Source organism: Trachypithecus francoisi, unplaced genomic scaffold (assembly GCF_009764315.1).
Source record: "Trachypithecus francoisi isolate TF-2019V2 unplaced genomic scaffold, Tfra_2.0 Lachesis_group15, whole genome shotgun sequence".
In the NCBI taxonomy this organism is placed as follows: Eukaryota; Metazoa; Chordata; class Mammalia; order Primates; family Cercopithecidae; genus Trachypithecus; species Trachypithecus francoisi.
The window spans coordinates 57,342,670-57,361,561 of NW_022681460.1; the positions used below are offsets into that span (position 1 = coordinate 57,342,670).

General features: G+C 43.3%; 1 protein-coding gene and 2 long non-coding RNA genes across 8 annotated transcripts in view; 2 read left to right on the forward strand and 1 right to left on the reverse strand.

The window, feature by feature from the left end:
- The window catches only part of ZDHHC14 (zinc finger DHHC-type palmitoyltransferase 14), a 311,090-nt gene that overhangs the window by 173,906 nt on the left and 118,292 nt on the right, over positions 1–18,892 (reverse strand). The gene's annotated exons all lie outside the window — the stretch shown is intronic.
- On the forward strand, positions 879–17,624 carry LOC117097237. Of its 4 annotated transcripts, none has more exons than XR_004442864.1 (3): positions 879–1,097; positions 11,315–11,511; positions 12,499–17,624. It is a non-coding gene; the product is annotated as an uncharacterized LOC117097237 (long non-coding RNA). The 4 variants fall into 4 exon arrangements; XR_004442865.1 differs by having other exon boundaries at positions 13,817–17,624; XR_004442866.1 differs by having other exon boundaries at positions 15,873–17,624.
- LOC117097238 lies at positions 1,104–4,365 on the forward strand. The gene is made up of 2 exons (XR_004442868.1): positions 1,104–1,296; positions 1,988–4,365. It is a non-coding gene; the product is annotated as an uncharacterized LOC117097238 (long non-coding RNA).

The following is an 18,892-nucleotide window of genomic DNA, read 5'->3' on the forward strand; positions in this document are numbered from 1 at the left end:
TCGAGACCAGCCTGACCAACATTGGGAAATCCCGTCTCTACTAAAAATAAAAAAATTAGCCGGGCGTGGTGGCACATGCCTGTAATCCCAGCTACTTGGGAGGCTGAGGCAGGAGAATCGCTTGAACCCAGGAGGTGAAGGTTGCACTGAGCTGAGATCGCACCAATTGCACTGCAGCCTGGGCAACAAAGCAAGACTCTGTCTCAAAAAAAAAAAAAAAGTTTCCTCATGCACTCTCACCACCACTTACCCTACTCCATGCTCCACTCTGAACAGAATGATTGCCTATAGTTTACAGATAATGGAACCAGGAAGCAAATAAACCAAAAGAGAAATTCCTGGTGCGGGCGATTTCTCTCCTGCTTCCCTCCCCACAGTTGTGTCTCAGCTTCGCAATAAGCAGCCCTGCCAGCCATGAGGAAATGGCGGGTAAGCAACTCCATCCTCTTTGCCCCCACGGCAGGGCCCTGGAACTCACACACAAAAGAGCCTTAGAAGCCCAGTCGGAGAAGACGCCTACTAAGGAAGAGGAAGAGGCTCTGGCTCTGAGGCAGAGGCTGTGATTGGCTAGGGTGGAGTTGGAGACAGTTGCTTTCCATGATTTTATTTCTAAGCCACAAAGGTAAATTATGATAAAACAAACATATACATTTTTTTAATGCCGAAAAAAGCAAATGGCAAAAACATGGGCAGCAAGCAGCCCCAGTATGGTTATTGAAACCGCTGAAGCGAGGGAGGTGTCTGAGCAAGGCAGAGACCATTGGAAACTCGGGGACGGTGGCCATCCCTGGGCGCCTGCCTGGTGGAAAGCTGCGCAATGAACAGGCCCCATGCTGGGAAGGGGCGTGCCGTGGACCTGGGGCCCCTCCCACCTCGCTCATCTGCACTTCCTCTCTGCCCACCAGAGCTCTGCGTTTGCTTCTCCTTATGCAGACTGCAAATGAGGAAGCAGGTGGAGAAAGAAAAATAAGCAGAGGCGACTGAGAAAGAGAGGTCAGAAGGTAGGGGGAGACCCTGGAAGAGCAGCAGCGAAGAAGTTGAGAAAAGAAAGTTCCAGAAGAGGGCAGTGCCCCACCTATGCAGTGCTGAGGGGCTTGGTAAGACATGGCCTAGTGGGTGGGGTGGGCAAGTTCACCCACGACCACACCAGGACGGCCTCATGGAGCAGTGAGCATGGAAGGCTGCCTTCAGAGGGGCCTGTGTGGCAGGGGTCAGTGAGAGGATGAATGAGCATCTGGAGCATTATTTTCAGGGATTTAGTTGTGAGAAGTGAAAACGGGGTGGAAGTAGTGGCAGGTGAGCAGCTGAAGTAGGGAATTTTTTTTTCTTCTTTGAGACAGAGTCTCACGCTGTCGCCTAGGCTGGAGTGCACTGGCATGATCTGGGCTCACTGCAACCTCCAGCCTCCGGGTTCAAGTGATTATCCTGCCTCAGCTTCCTGAGTAGCTGCGATTACAGGCCCACTCATCATGCCCCGCTAATTTTTGTGGGTTTTTTTTTAGTAGAGATAGGGTTTCACCATGTTTGCCAGGCTGGTCTCAAACTCCTGACTTCAGGTGATCCACCCGCCTTAGCCTCCTAAAGTGCTGGGATTACAGGCGTGAGCCACTGTGCCCGTCCATGAAGTAGGGAATTTAACAGAGGAGAGGGAAGTGGGAGCAGAGTGGAGGCTGCAGGAAGAGACATGGCAATGAGGCTCTATCCTCAGATTCTCCACCTGTCAATTCGAAGTCATGCTACATGCCAAGTAACTAGCATGCCTTCCTTTTCAATCTTTGTACCCAGTTTGCAAACATTATATTTTTTTAAAGATTAGGAACCAATCCTATGAATAAAAAGGAAAGCACTTTATATCCAGAAAGCTTGAAGGGCTTCAATAGGCAGTTTTGCACTTTTCACATTCAACTCTCCTATCTCTCACAGTTTAATTAATTTCAAAATATGAATACACCTGTTGTCAGTGTTTGAGATGGCATTTGGCTTGCAGGGCATCTTGGCGAGTAACAGAGAGGGAGCATCTGGAGACAGGCTGCCCGGTGTGAATCCAGCTCTGCCGCCTACTAACTGACCTTGGAAAGTCACTTCACTTCTCTGGGCCTCAGTTTTCATATTTTTAAAATGGAGACAATAAAGTTGTTCCCATTAAAAAAGTTAAGTTCACTATGAGTGTACATATTTGTTAAGTTGTATCTCACAAAGTGGTTATGACTCAGTATGTGTATACACATGTGGCGGGCAGGATTCTGAAGAGGTCTCCCTGGGGCTCCTCATCTGCATGCTGCTGTGGAAGGGGCTCTGCAGATGCTCCTAAGATCACTATTCAATGGATGGTAAGATGGGGACATCATCCTAGATCATCCAGGTAGGCCCAGGGTACTCACATCAGTCCTCAGAGGCAGAAGACAAAAGGGCATGGAGGGGTATTGGAAGAAGTGTGTTGGAGAGATAAGGCAGGAGGAGAGAGGCAGAGATTCTAAGATGGGGAAGACTCTCCCCACTGCTGCTGGAGTGAAGGGATCCACAAGCCAAGGAATGCAGGGGGCCTCTGGAAGTTGAGGTTAACCCCTGGCCGGCAGCCGGGAAGAAATGGGAACTTGTGTCCTCCAACCACATGGAACTGAAATTTTCTTAAAACCTCAATAAGCCTGGAAGTGGGCTCTCCCCTAGGGCCTCCAGAAAGGAAGGCAGCTCTGCTGATATCTTGACCTTAGCTTTGTGACGCCCTAAGCCCAGGGCCATCTGAGCCTTGCTGTTTGCAGACTTCTGATGCACAGAAACAGCGAGTCAATAAATGTGTGTTGTTTTAAGCTATTCATGTGGTGGTGACTTGTTACAATAGCAATAGAAAATGAATGCCACAAAAGTGCACCCGTGTGTGGATTTGCGTCAAGAGCCTGCAGGGCTTTGTACGCTGAGGAATGGAAGCCTTGGAAGAGTAGGAAGCTCAGGGCAAATGGATCGGATTTTATCCGTATCCATGTCCTTTGCAATTTACCCCCAAAATAGGACGGAGACAAGAAATTGAAAGCCAAGCTCCATGTTCTGTGACATTAGGAGGCATGTAGAACTGCCCTAAGCAATAACATATGAAAATGGAAGGCACACAAAGACCTTTGGTTCTCAGAATCAGCACACTAGTGCTCTGAGGGGCTCTGCACTGCACAGCAGCCACAGCCTACCTATGACCGCTGAACTCTCAGAAGTAGGGAAGATCTCCAAGGCCTTCCTGACTCTGCAAAAAAGAATTAGGGGCAGAACCACAGCACTTACTGGTGGGCAAACCATAGGATAGGATTGCACTGACAGCTGATGCCAATGCATAGATACACCATAAGCTTAGACATTGAGCCCTGGGCCAGTTGTAAGGCAGAGTCGCTGACCTTAGGCCTCCTGTGTGGAGATCAAGTGAGGCTGAAGGGGTCTAAGTTCTGCTGATCCCACAGATTTTTGATAAGTAGATTCATTAGCATCTGTAATTTAGGCCTGTGGGATTTTCCACAGACAAAAAGCTAGCAATGAGCTCACAATCAAAGATCAACAAGCACCAAGGACGCAAAGCTAAGATTTATGAGACTCAGAAGAAACCAGAAACAAGAGATCAGGTCCTCCTGTTATAATTGTCTAATACAGAAATTAGAATAGCCATGCATAAAGAGAATAAAATTATGAAAGATACCACCACAAAGATGAGGAAGCAGCTGCAAGTGAAAACAGATGCAGGAATGATAAATTCCTTAATGAATCGAGGAAGGTCAAAATGAAGTGCATGGAGTGCGGGGTTAAGGAAAGAGGGTAAGGCTAACAGGCACATCAGTTCCCCCAGAAAGACCTAGAAAGCTTAGGGACTGAAAACAGGTCGTGTGCATGAAAGTCTGTTCAAGGAGTCTAAATCTAGATTTTCCTGGGCAGAAGATGGAAAGTATACACTGAAAAAAATTAAAACTGACAGGCCTTACACCCAGGGATACCAGAACAGGGCAGAGATGGAATACCAACCTGAAGATAGGGTAAAAAATATGTGCACTGGACAAAGACCCCCGACCCCTTCTCTCACCCAGTTTAAGAATAACAATGGCCAAGCTTGAGCTTTAATGCAGGAGATTAGAGGACCTTTATTTTGAAAAACATAAGGGCCCTAGAAAAAAAGACTTCGTGATCACTGGGGGTCTCCAATACAAAACTGACTAGCTACCCAATCACACTGCAGTCTGGTAGCCCAGTGGTCAAAAGGCTCTACTCAGTCCAACAGAGCCTGCAGTCAGCTTAATAATAATTCACCCTTAAAGCCTTCAATATGAGGAACACAAAAACAAAGACATGAGAAACTCAAAAAAAAAAAAAGAGAGAGAGAGAGAGATGGAGAGAAATGATGCAGAGAACAGAGGCAGTACTGCTTAACGGTAGGGCATGGTATCTAAAGCCAGACTGGTTTGACACCTGGCCTTATCATGTTCTACCTGTGGGAGCCCGGGCAAGTCACTTAACTTCTCTGGGTCTCAGTTTTCCTATATGTAAAGTAAGAATGGTCAGTGGTACTGCTTCAAAGAGTTGCTACAAGGATCAAATGAGTTAATACATGTAAAATACTTAGAACAGTGCCTGCTCCTTTAGTATATAAATGCTAGCTGTTATTTTTCAAAGAAACTATAATTTATATCATCAGACAAAGTAAGAACAGGACACTAAAAAAGAACAGAGAACAAGAAGGAGTTTTTGGTAATGAAAAATATTACAAATGAATTTTTAAATTCATTGAAACATTAGAAGATAAAGTTAAATAAATTTTCCAGAAAGTGCAACAAAAAGATCAAGAGATGGACAATACAAAAGCTAAGAAAATTAAAGGATCAATATAAGACATCAGCTGGGTGTGGTGCTCACAACTTTTATCCCAACACTTTGGAAGGCTGAGGTAGGAGGATGTGATCACTTGAGCCCAGGAGTTGAAGACCAGCCTGGGCAACATAGTGAGACCTTGTCGCTACAAAAAATATAAAATAAAAAATTACTCAAGCATGGTGGCACATGCCTGTAGTCCCAACTACGCAGAAGGCTGAGGTGGGAGGATTGCTTGAGCCCAGAGGTTGAGGCAGCAACGAGCCATGATTGCACCACTGCACTCCAACCTGGGCAACAGAGTAAGACTCTGTCTCAAGAAAAAAATACAAGACATCAATATCCAAATAAAAGAGTTACAGATACAAAAGAAGTTCCAGATAGAACAGACAAACGATAATAATGGGGAGGAAATTATTGAAGGATATTTCCTAGAAATGAAAAACCCAGGTTTCCACATCAACAGGACTCACCACCACCCTGGTATTGATGCCCAACACGATGACTGATCATCATTTGAAAAAACAAAACCTCCAAAACACCAGCTATAAAGAACAACATCTAAAAGCTTTGAGAGAGGCAAAGGAATGGTGGGGCAAGGTCAGGTTCAAATATTTAGTATATGGCACTGGACTTCTGAATAGAAAATGTGGAAGCTAGAAGACAATGGAATCATTGCTTCAAAATTCTGATTGAGCATGATTTTCCATTCATATTTGTATACCCAACTCGACAATCAATCAAGTGTAAGATTGAAATAAACATATTTTCAGATATTTAAAATCTCAAAAAGATATCACTTCCTTAAGATGTCACAGAGTGTTTTCCACCAAAAACAGGAAGGAAAATGATGAAGCTGAAGATCTGGGATGCAGGAACAGAAAGGATGTTCCTTGTCAAGGAGGATGCCCATCCAGAAGAGGGGCAAGGAAAACCCTCAGGATGATCATGACAGGAGACTCTGGAGTGACAGCAGTGTCCCAGGTCAGCCCAACTCAAGGGGAAAGAGGCTCAGATAGAGCTAAAATAGCAACAATGGTGTAATTGGATGGACATATTTTTACAGAGCTGTTGGAAGATATGGAAAAGTCCAAATACAAAAACAAGTCAGGAGGCTGGGCACAGTGGCTTACACCCGAAATTCCAGCACTTTGGGAAGCCGAGGTGGGCGGATCACTTGAGGTCAGGAGTTGGAGACCAGTGTAGCCAACATGGCAAAACCCCTTCTCAACTAAAAATACAAAAATTAGCCGGGTGTGGTGGTGTGCCTGTAATCCCAGCTACTCAGGAGGCTGAGACATGAGAATCACTTGAACCTGGAAGGCTGAGGTTGCAGTGAGCCAAGATCACACCACTACACTCCAGCCTGGGCAACAGAGTGAGACTCTGTCTAAAAAAAAAAAGAAGCGGGAAATATAAAATGTTTTATAAGCAAATATTCATAGTACAACCTGGCACAGGTGTGAACAATATTTACATGTGCAAAGTAATTTAAAAATCTGGATATGGATTTAATAAAAATTTATGATGCAGCTATTCTGAAGGGATTAGGGAGAAAGAGGAAGGGAGAGCATAAGAGAATAAAAAATACATAGATAATGTCTAACATGAATGAACCAAGAGAGAAATACACACATATTACTTAGAATACCAAAAACAGTTGAAACTGAGAGTCAGGGCAGGGTCACAGGAGATGGCTGGTTTTGGTTATAAATCTTTTAGCACAATTTGGCCTTTTAAACTATATGTTACTTTGATAAAAAAAAAATTAAAAAAAGACTCTACTGTCCTAGGTGCCACTTATCAATGGCCACATTCACTCTGAGTTGAAGTGATGTTTAGGATGTTTAGGATGTTTTATGCAAGCACAGTTGTATCCACTAGCTAATATCCTGAGGGGTTGTTTTTCTTTAGATATAGACAATAGCTCACATTAACATTCCGCCAGGGACCAATATGAAATATATCTATCGTCAGCATGTGAAGGCTCACTAAAGTTAATGGGCTTTTTCACACATCACCTAAGCTGTATACCTAATATACAACAGCAGAAGCAAATTAATAAATGAACTCTGGAAGATTCTAGCTTCTCATTGCTAAGTTTACCATAATTTGCATAGTTCAGGGAGAGGACCCAGAATATACCTAAGGCAACAGGAAAATAACATTCGAAGGGGATTAGGTAAGTCCACATCATCTCACGCACAAATAACAGTGTGAGCAAGAAGGCAGCTAATATTAGCCTCATGCTGACCCAGGAGAGGGCTCCCTCCAACATCCAGCTCTTTGCAAATGGATTCCCAGAGTCAGAATATTGCATCTGAAAGAGACCTCAAAAATAGTCCAGTTTAACCCTTTCATTTCCCTAATGAAGAAACTGAGATAGGTTGACAAAAATAACAATTGTGTAATGTAGTCACTGCTGTCTGGACAGAGACTTCAACCCTGGACTCAGTCTGGGTTTTAGGTTGTGAATGACACATGGATGTTTCTAAAAAGGGATAATGAGATGGTGCTGAGTCACACAAATGACACCAGAAATAGAACTTACTATTTAACCATGAAGATTCCATTCCAGACTAAGTGTGGGAAAAGCCTTTAACCACCAAGCTACAGTGTTTTCCCACCGATGATCTGTGCCTAGAGAAGACTTTAATGAAAGGTGCAAATTACCAAGCACAGGTGCTATCTACACTAGAGCTCATCTGCTGTATTTCTGAGTCAAACAGGCCCTGATCTCATTGACTGAGCTTCATTTGTTCAGTGTTTCAGCACCTGGGTGCACTCAGTTACATCTAACCAAGGAATTTTCTTGCCCTTCCAAATCATTCACTGAAAATGTGCTACTGGCAAATATCAACTCTGATCACTACAGAAACGAAATGCTTACACTTCTACACACAAATGAAGACTCAATTTAATTCTTCATTTAAACAATTTTTTTTTTAACTTCTGATCCCTGCCTCCCTATCCATGAACAAACATTTCCCCAAGTCACAATGACATCAGGGCTTTAATAGCTCACGGTACAGCCTTTAATCAAAGACTTTGGCCTAAATAGATTATAGCCTCTGGTTCCCCCAACCACATGATGATTTGTTCCCTCATAAATTATTAATTCATTCAGCAGGCATGGTTTCCTCTTACTCTGCCACTCTACTGCACTCAGTCATATTTTCTTAAGAACTCAGTGAGCCTATACTTTAAAGATTATTATGTAGTATTTTATACGAATAGATAGAAAGTTATGAAACCCTCAAGTGAAACAACACTTCCAATCCTACCACCCAACTAAAGACTAGATCCCATTACCAATATCACTGGAGATAACTTTGTGCTCTTCCTGGATCTTACCTTCCAGACTACTCCCTCCCTAGGAAATGGTCCTTGCTTTTAAACATAGTTTTACCATCCATGGATGTCTCTGAACAATTTATTGCTTGAATATGCTTGCTTTTGAGTTTTATCAACATGGCATTGGCTGGGTGTGGTGGCTCACGACTATAATCCCAACACTTTGGGAGGCTGAGGTGGATGGATCACTTGAGATCAGGAGTTCGAGTCCAGCCTGGCCAACATGGTTAAACCCTGTCTCTACTAAAAATACAAAATCAGCCAGGGGCGGGGGTGCACACCTGTAATCCCAGTTGCTCCAGAGGCTGGGGCAGCAGAATCACTTGAACCCAGGAGGTGAAGGTTGCAATGAGCTGAGACTGTGCCACTGCACTCCAGCCTGGGCAACGGAGTGAGACTCAGTCTCAAAAAAAAAAAAAAAAATCACCACCACCACAACAAACAACAACAACAAAAAAAACCAAACAAACATGGTATTTTACTGCATGATGTAGTCTTTAGCAAATTTTTTTGTTGACAATAAGTTTCTAAGATACGCCCATGTAGGCCGGGCGCAGTGGCTCACGCCTGTAACCCCGGTACTTTGGGAGGCCGAGGCAGGTGGATCACCTGAGGTCAGGAGTTCAAGACCAGCCTGGCCAACATGGTGAAACCCCATTTCTACTAAAAATACAAAAATCAGCTGGGTGTGGTGGCGGGTGCCTATAATCCCAGCTACTTGGGAGGCTGAGGCAGGAGAATTGTTTGAACCCAGGAGCCGGAGGCTGCAGTGAGCTGAGATTGAACCATTGCACTCCAGCCTGGGTGACAAGAGTGAGACTCTGTCTCAAAAAAAAAAAAATGAAATAAAATAAATAAATGCCCGTGTTGCTGCATGTAGCTGCAGTTTCTCTGCTTTCCACTGCTGGATAATACTCCACTGTATGAATCTCCCATGGTGCATTTATTTGTTCTCTTGTTCTTGAACATTTATATTGTTTCCAGTTTTTTGCTATTGTGAACAGTATCATCATGAACAATCTCAAACATAGCTCCTCAAGAAATTGCAAAGTTTTTTCTAGTATATATACTTACAAATGGAATTGTTGAGTCAGAGGGTAGATGTGCATTCTGCTTTATAAGATAAAACCAGCTTTTTATCCAAAGTGGTGGCACCAAATTATACTCCCACAAGCCGTATATGAGTGATCCTGTTTCCTCATACACATCATTGCCAACGCTTGGTAATGTCAGACTTCTTAATTTTTGCCAACTTAGTGGGAGTAAAAAGCATGTCACTGTGATCCTAATTTACATTTTCCCGATTACTAATGAGGCTGAGCATGTTTTCATGTTTTTAGATTGCCTACCACCTGGCTCCTAATAATTTTAGGCAATTCATTTCATCATACTGTGTATCACACTATTCATTAACCCAAAATTCATTAGGAGGACGAAAATCAAGACACATCAGGAGACAGTAGGTGACTCTGAATGATTACTTGTCTTTGTGTAATGGGCACTGTGGCTGACGCTGCAATCACTCAACTCCACCCCCATTAAACAGCAGCCTGTGGCTTGGAGATTGGAACTCAACTCAAAAGGAGAGCATGTGTAGTCTAAGGGAATCCCACATCTCTTGAAAGTTCAAGACTGGAGATGTAAACCAAATCTGTCTAAAGACAAAAAAAGAGAGGATTAGTAGAAGCATCTTGAAAAATCCTTCCTTCCTCTCACAAGCAGCAATGGGAAGCCAGGATGTGTCTGACACTGGATGTGAAAGAGGAAGCACACGGACCCACCTGCTTCTGGCAGCCATCCTGGGCCCATGAGGAGAAGCAATCAGAGAGGAAAGTGGCCCGTGTGGAGGGCTAAGCAGACAGATGAGAACCACTGGAGTCCCCAATCACACTGCTCAACTGTCACACAGACCAACATGGAGCCTGCTATCTCTGGGTATTGCCAATTTAGGCAAATCAGTATGTTGCTTTGCTGCTTCAGGCAATTTGAACCTGGCTTTCTGTTACTTCAACCAAGAGCATCCTGATACAAGTTGTGTGGTTTAAAAACAAAAATGGCCAGGCACAGTGGCTCATGCCTGTAATTCCAGTACTTTGGGAGGCCAAGGCAAGTTGATCACTTGAGGACAGGAACTCGAGACCAGCCTGGGCAATATAGTGAAACCCCATCTCTATTAAAAATACAAAAATTGGCCGGGCACGGTGGCTCAAGCCTGTAATCCCAGCACTTTGGGAGGCCGAGACGGGTGGATCACGAGGTCAGGAATCGAGACCATCCTGGCTAACACGGTGAAACCCCGTCTCTACTAAAAAATACAAAAAACTAGCCGGGCGAGGTGGCGGGCGCCTGTAGTCCCAGCTACTCGGGAGGCTGAGGCAGGAGAATGGCATAAACCCAGGAGGCGGAGCTTGCAGTGAGCTGAGATCCGGCCACTGCACTCCAGCCTGGGCGGCAGAGCGAGACTCCATCTCAAAAAAAAAAAAAAAAAACAAAAATTAGCTGGGCATGGTGATGGGCACCTGTAATCCAAGCTACTCGGCAGGCTGAGCCAGGAGAATCGCTTGAACCTGGGAGGCAGAGGTTGCAGTGAGCCAAGATCACACCACTGCACTCCAGCCTGGGCAACAGAGCAAGACCCTGTCTCAAAAACAAACAAACAAAACAAAACACAACAAAAACAAACACAACAAAAGCTATGAGCCATGAGTAGCATTACTAGCATGTGTGGGCAGCTGGGCAACAGCAACAGGTGGATGTGTATAGATGAGCCTGAGATTCCTCATCATCTCCAGGCAGGAGTAGGTGAGTAGTGTGATGTGGGGATCAGGTAGCAGGGACGAGACTCAGAAATTTGGGGTTGCTGAGCATGGACTTTCTTTCCAAGGCAGGCTTTGAAAACCCTTGAACAGGATCATTCAGAATAGATGCTACTAATTAAATTCCACTCAATGTGGAGAAATCTCCTGACTACTGCTGCCACAGCCACTGCCTGACTGCTCTGTCATCCACTCTCTCTCAACATGTATGGGGACACTTTTGGCTTGCATCCGGTCATGGTGTCCTTGCTTACATGCAATGGTATTCTTGCTGTTTCTATTATGATGTTCTTTGTTTTCCCTTCTAGGCTGTGCATATCTTAAAGGAAGGTGTTATACTGTCCTGTACTTTGCAGCCTCCTTTCCACCAGATGTGACCACTGGTCCTGCTGGTTACTCCTGTGGGCCCTGAGAAAGACATCTACTGTCTCTGAGATTCAATTGCCTTCTCAATCGCAGCAAGAAGAACACTTCAAGACTGTTGGGTAGATTATGAGAATACATCGTAAGTGCTTTATAAATGTCTGTGGTGTTAATGCCATTGGGGGAGTGCATGAAGACCTACCTCCATGGTGGCCATGTGTGGTCAAAGGCTGAGTCTTCGCCTTAGAATCCTTCCAGACTAAAACACAGTCCTGTGTCCTGAAGAAGCTGAAATAGTTTTCCTCTTTAGGAAAAGTGAAGCATCATTAAATTATATTCTTAACAATAGAGAATCTGAGCAATAACGATGTAGCTGGAGAACAACAATCTTACCAAATCAGATTCAACATAAAACTAACCATTGATTCTCTGTTACAAACTACCAGCTCCATGAACCAGTAAAATGCAAAATTCATGGCCATTGCATGAGAAAATCAGCAACAGGAGTGCTAGTCTTGTCAGTACATTCCAAAATAAAACAATATTAACTTTAGAAATGCAAGAGCTCTCTGAACATAAATTCACTTTTTAATAACTTTGCATGTTCATGGATACAAAACAAGAGCTGACATTGTTTTAATATCAAAGCTTAAATTTCAGTGCTATGAAATATATCTAATCACAAGCTGTAAATGCAATCTTAAAGAATAAGAAAGATACAGCTAATTTAGAGTAGAACAGATTCCTGGAATAATTGTTCTTGGAAAAAGACCAAGAAATAGTTGACACTTCCCCCAAATCACATTATTTTAATTCTGTACATTGTTTTTTTTACAAAAGTACCCTAAACAATTGCATAGTTGTCTTAGACAAATTTAGAAACCATATAAAGTATGTCAAATTATTTTTTACAGGGGAAAAATGTGATAAACAGACTTGGAGGGAGGAAGGAAGGAAAAAATAATGACAGAACAAAAGGAAACCAGAAATCCAAAATGAGTCCAGCCAACAGGGTATTGTTTCTAAAAGAAAATTATCTAAAATCTGAACTACCAGAAATGAGAAGAGAAAAATCTGAATTTTCATTATTTGTCTCTTTTTCACCATTAACTGTGCTGATTCTGTCTAGGATTACCATCCAGCAGAAGAAACTGTAAACAAATCCAATCTTTCCAATATGCTAAATAATGAACTTCATAACGTGCCCACGACGATGGGTCTTGTCTTCCTGGAAATTGCAATCTACTTAATTTTTCCAACTAAGGAACATTGGCTGTGGTTTTGAAAGGTTACTGAGAAAGGGGTTTTAAAAGGTGATACAAAGCAAGCAAAATCTTGATGCTATTATTCACGGAAAATGAATGACGTTTAAAATGTTTTAAACTTTTAAGTGATGGAAGCCATTTAAAGGCTTTGTCCATCCTTCACTTTCATAAAAGGGCCATGGATTCCACCACGATGGACCATGTTTGCTCTTGGGCAATGGGTGGGGGTTCATGGTTGTGGTCCACAGCATCTCTACCTGGAGAATAAAAGCAAAGTTGTTTCCCTGATAATCACACCCCACATTCATCCATTGGCAAATCGTGTCACTGTCAAAATGCTCCTAATTCCAGTTACTTCCCATCTCTTCCATCATGAACCCTGGTCCAAGTCCACCTGCATCTTTCAAATGAAATCTTGTGATGGCTTCTGTAATTTCTCATTTCCTCTCCTGCCCCCTTACATCCCACTCTCTACACAGCAGCTAGAGTAATCTTTTAAAAATGACTTCCAGTTAGAACAAAACCTAATGTCCCCACCATGGTCTATAAGGCCCTACCTGATCTGGCCCCTAGCTCTCTCCCTGGCATCCTCTTCCTCCCACTCACCCTGTTGTTCTCCACTGCACTCCAGTGACATTGATCTTCTTCCCATGCCTCAAACATGCAAAGTTCATCCCCACCTCAAGGCCTTTGCACTAGCTGTTCCCTCTCCCTGGAATGCTCTTCCCTCAGATAGGCAAATCTCAATCCCTTCTTTCAGATTTCTCCTCAGTGTTACCACTTCAAAGATGCCTTCCCTGACTAACTCAGCTAAAACAGCCTCATCTCCCCAAGTCATGGTCTACTGCCTCACCCTTCTTAATTTTCTTCTATCAGTCATAATAATCTGATATTATGTTATACATATATTTGTAGACTTCCTCATTGTCAGGCATCCCTACCAGAACATAATTCCCTTGAAGGCAGGGATTTTGTCTCATTCATGGCTAAATTATTTAGCACCTAGAATATTCCTCAGTCCTCAGCAAATATTCACTGAATGAATGAATGAATCAATCAATAAATCGATTTTTCTCCTGTGAGCTGAAGACCTAAGAGTTATACAATTCAAACACATCCCTACTTCTTCAAGTGAAATATTTTAGATCATTATGAAAAGCAGGTGGTTGTCTATATGTGTAGGGTGATCCAAGTAGCAAAAACTCGCTCATCCTGTGACATGGAGCACCATCGTCATGTTGCCGTCATCCCAGGAGCATCCCTTGTAAAGAAGTCCACAGGGAATGGCAGGAACGAAACCCTTTTGGTGAGGCAGGTTCTGGACTGATGGTCTTAAACCAAATGCTATTTGCTATGGAGTGAATGAGTTCCCCAAAATTCATATATATGTTGAAACCCTAACTTCCAATGGGATGATATCAGGGTGGGGGGCTTTGAGAGGTGACACACGTTAAATGAGATCATGAGTGTGGGGCCCCATGATGGAATTAGTGTCCTTAGAAGAAGAGAAAGGGCCTGGGGCTGGCTCCCTCAGCCACACGAGGACACAAGGAGAAAGCACCACCAGCAAACCAGGAAGCCACCCTCACAAGATACCTCATCTGTTGGACTCTTGATCTTGGACTTTCCAGCCTCCAGAACTTCAAGAAGTCTGTTGTTTAAGCCACCCAATCTAGGGTATTTTGCCAGCCTAAACAGACTAAAACACAGCTCCATAGCAAAGGATGAAACAGTAGTGCCTACACACCAAAAGTGTTGTCTGATCCCCAGTGGAAGTTTAGCTACAAGAGTTTTATGAACTACAGGGGGCAAATGGGATTAAAACTGGGCAGGTTATCAGCATTTTCTACTTTTTTTCTCTTCAAGTTTCAGAACTGAATACATCATCTAACCACAAACAAAATTAGTGTCAAACACAGTTCCACTTCACCACAGCTATTAAGAACCCATATGAATCAAATTAATATTAAGCACAGGAGGTCAAAATCTGCTCAGCTGTCCCTGCATAACAGCCACTGAACTCAATGCAACGGAAATACAGATAACAACCATAGGCGGCTTTAACCTATGAATAAAGTCCCAAGTTTAGCTTGACAGATGTTTTTGCACTATTCTCTGGATATACTACCACCTTTATCTGAGTTTGCTGTTTTCTATTTTAACTTTTGTATATGAAAAGAAATAAAGTAGGACAAGAGAGAGTATGAATAAGGTGCTAACATCTGTTTCAAAAATATGCTTTCTCCCTGCTCAATGGGACAGATGTTTACTAAGATACTGAAGAGATCATGTTTATTTCAAATACCTTCCACAAATAATAATCTGTGCAATGGTAATATCTGTAACAGTACCTACTGTTCTGCACCAAATCCCTTGAATCACTGACTTGGACTTGCCTCCAAATACCAGCTGAAAGATACACAGTAACTCACCATATCAGCCAAACTCATCAATCTGATCAATATTCTCTTTCCCCAATTTACACTTTCCCACCTCTGCTCATCATATTCATTCTTCCTGGACACTCTCCTCAGCCACAAATGTCAAAATTATATCCACTGTAAGGGCTGTGCTCTACCTTCCACTCTCCAAGTCTACATCTGCCTCTCACTTCTCTGATTTTTTTTTTTTGTGAGATGTAGTCTCACTCTGTTGCCCAGGCTGGTGTCAAACTCCTGGCCTCAAGAAATCTGCCCACCGAAGCCTCCCAAAGTGCTGGAATTACAGGCATGAGCCACTGCACCCAGCCCCTCTGGCTCTTTATTGCTAACATGTCCTCCATTCATAGTGCATCATTTTAGTTTTCAAAGCATTTTCATGTAACAAGTTCAGGAGGCAAGACAAATATTATTCCAGGTTCCAGATGAAGAAAAGCAGGGTTTTTCCATGTTAAGGGATTATGGAAAGCCCCTGTGCCTCCTGATGCCCTTACTGGCTTCATCAAACAATACTGAGATATTGGCGTTATCTCTTTGATTAGGTTATAGGCTATGAGAAGAGAGAAAGTCTGTTTCCTGGTGCTAGCCTCATGGTAATTACTTGAAAATGTTTGTTGATCAGGATGGTAGAAATTGGACTCTGGTTCTGACTCACTATCTTTAGTAGTATGATTGGGCAAGTCACTGAGATACAGGCTCCTCATCTGGTGAAAATGAGGGTGTTGGCTTGAAAGCCAGAACTAATTCACTGATCCTATAATTTATGAACAATATGCTCAGATGCTGCTTCTCCTTGGCAGATATCTTCTGGTGGATTTCATCGTGAGCTCTGCACAGATCTCAGACTGTCACATCCCCAAATTCATCCTGTAAATGGGACGGAGGTGCTGGGCTGCCATGGGCCTATCAGAGCCTAATCCTCATAACTCCTTCCTTGTGGGGTTCACACTGGGGTATACACATTACATGCAAAATTCCACATAATCCTTACCATGTCCCACATGAGGTAACGTTATAACAACTATTACTTTGTCTATATCATGGCCCTTCGGGAATACTCACAGAAGAGTAAAAACTTTTCATCCTAATCCATGAATGCCATATTCCACCATGTTTCCAAAACTATACCTTTCAAACTATCATAACTATGGAATTTCCAGAAAGCCCCTCAAAGCTCCACCTTTTCCAATCCCTGAAGTTAATCATGTTGGTAATGGAACCCACAATTTTTCTTAAAATGGAAATTCTTTCCCATTTCCCTCATTACAGTCACCATAGTCACTGTCCAAAGTGAGGAATAATTCTCAAAATCAAAGAGCTTTGCTGTTCCAAATCATCAAGTTTTTTATTTCACCTTTCATTTCCTCCCTTATCCAATGCTACTCCAAGCAGACCCCTGGACCGTCGTCTTGCAGCTCCTTCCCTTTCCCTAATGCACCCACTCATGCTGGCTGGGATCTTGGCTTTGTTACACCACCCTACCTCTACTCACACACAGTGTTTCATGTGACTGTGTTTACAGGAAAAGCAGAGAGGAAGAGGAGAACAAGAGGAACTGGTGGAGGAAATGCCTTATGGCTGCTGAGACCTGTGTCAAAGGAAGTCCTTGGGCGATTCATGCAGGTCGGCGTGTGTATTGAATTCCTAGGGCCGCCATAACCAGTGCCTCAAACTGGGTGACTGAAAACAACCGAAATATAGGGTCTGACAGTTCTGGAGGCTGGAAGTCCAAATTTAAGGTGGTGGCAGGTCCATGTTCTATCTTAAACTGTAGGGGAGGGTCCTTCCTTGCCAGCAATTCCTGGCATTGTTGGCTTGTGGGTGCATCACCCCAGGCACATGCTCATCTTTTCCCTATGGGTCTTCACATCATCTTCCCTTTGTGCATGTCCATCTATGTCCAAATGTCCTCTTTTGATAAGGGCACTAGTCATATCTGATTAGGGTCTACCCATATAAATACATTTTAATTTAATTACCTCTGTAAAGAACCAATGTCCAAATAAGGTCACATTCTGAGGTCCTGGGGGGTTAGGACTCCAACATATCTTTTTGGGGAACAGAATTCAACCTAAAATAGCATGGCAGGGTGACTTCTTCTCCAATGTGGGAGAGGACCAGCCCTCAACGGAACACTTCCACCCCATACCCAGCAGGCCACATGAGGCCTATGCACAGAAACCCTAAAGACAGTCCTAGTGAACTGGTGGGACTATTGTGCTTCACTCGACCTCCCATCTCAGAACCACCCTGGGGAGATACAGCCGGCAGTCACAGAGGTTGCTGGCTACTGGTTTGTGACTCTGGGCTCCAAGAAAGAATATGACAAGAGGAGGAATCTGCTTTATCAGGAGAACAGGCATTCCTGGCCACAAAACATGTGGAAGTGGGTACAAAGTATGTAAAGAAATGTGCTTTATGACCAAAAGTACATTTAAATATAATCATCAACCCAAGGCCAGCTGCAGTGGCTCACACCTATAATCCCAGCACTTTGGGAGGCCAAGGCAGCCAGATCACTTGAGCCTAGGAATTTGAGACCAGCCTGGCCAACATGTTGAAATCCCATCTCTACCAAAAATACAAAAAGTACCCAGGTGTGGTGGCGCATGCCTGTAGTCCCAGGTACGCAGTCATGGGGTTAGGTGGGAGGATCACTTGAAGCCGGGAGGCGGAGGTTGCAGTAAGCTAAGATTACACCACTGCACTCCAGCCTGGGTGACGGAGCAAGACCCTATCTCAAAAAAAAAAAAAAAAAAAAATCAGCCCAAACTTCTCAACATTTGCCAAAACTGCTTGGCACCACCATCCTCCTGCTCTGCCTTTATGAATGCTGCTCTTTCCTGCCATCTTCTGATGAAATGTCATGTACCCTCCCATGCCCATCCAATGACCTCCTTCCCTCACGCCTCTCTGGGCTTGCTTTCCTGCTTCTGAGGTCTCTGATGCTGTGCAAAGTCTGTCCTTAGAGGCAGCAGCCACTGGCTGGCTGGGATTATAGGCATCTATGACACATGACAGGCCTTTCTGGCTTCAAGGAACTCTAGGGCAGAAATGGGCCCAGTTAACATTTTTATTGCTCATCATGCTCACCCAGTGCACGTACAGCAGAAATATTTGTTAAATGAATGAAACAGGAAATGCAGAAGGCTTGTATTCTACTCCCATTTTAGACTGCTTTAAAAAAAATCTCATAGTTACATAGGACAACAAAATTATAGCTTATTTAAATTCTTCAAAAAAATAGAATTTTGCATCTCATCAGTGCTTGGTGAGGAATCTACAGATGGAAGCTTTGAGGGGAAGGAGTTTGCAAAAAAAAAAACCCAAAAAACTATAAATCTCCTTGGGGTATACTTTTTCTGCATCCATTTTGAAATGAAAAAAAAAAATCCCAAAAAGGCACCATGGGAGGCTCTAGCCCCATGTAGTGGCATAACACAGCTGTCAAGAAAAGCTGAGATACCAAATCTAAGCTACATGATTTTTAGGGGGCCATGGGAGAGGAAAACGCAGTCTTCGGGGGCCGAGACAAGAAGAGACTTTCAGGGTATCAATGAGCATTTCATTATTTGCCTGTTGGTTTGACTGTCCCTGGCACTTTTTAAATGTAGACTATGAATTCAGGATATGAAACGGATTTGGAATTATGCATTCAGGAAATGAAATGGATTTGAGACCCTAGAGCCCATAAAATGCAATTTACCATTGTCTCCCTTTGTATTTATTAGATTTTTAAAAACTTATTTCCTTGTAAACTTCCTTAATGAAACAAAGTGAACTGCACTGGAACAAAGGATTTTACAAGAATGGGTGCTCT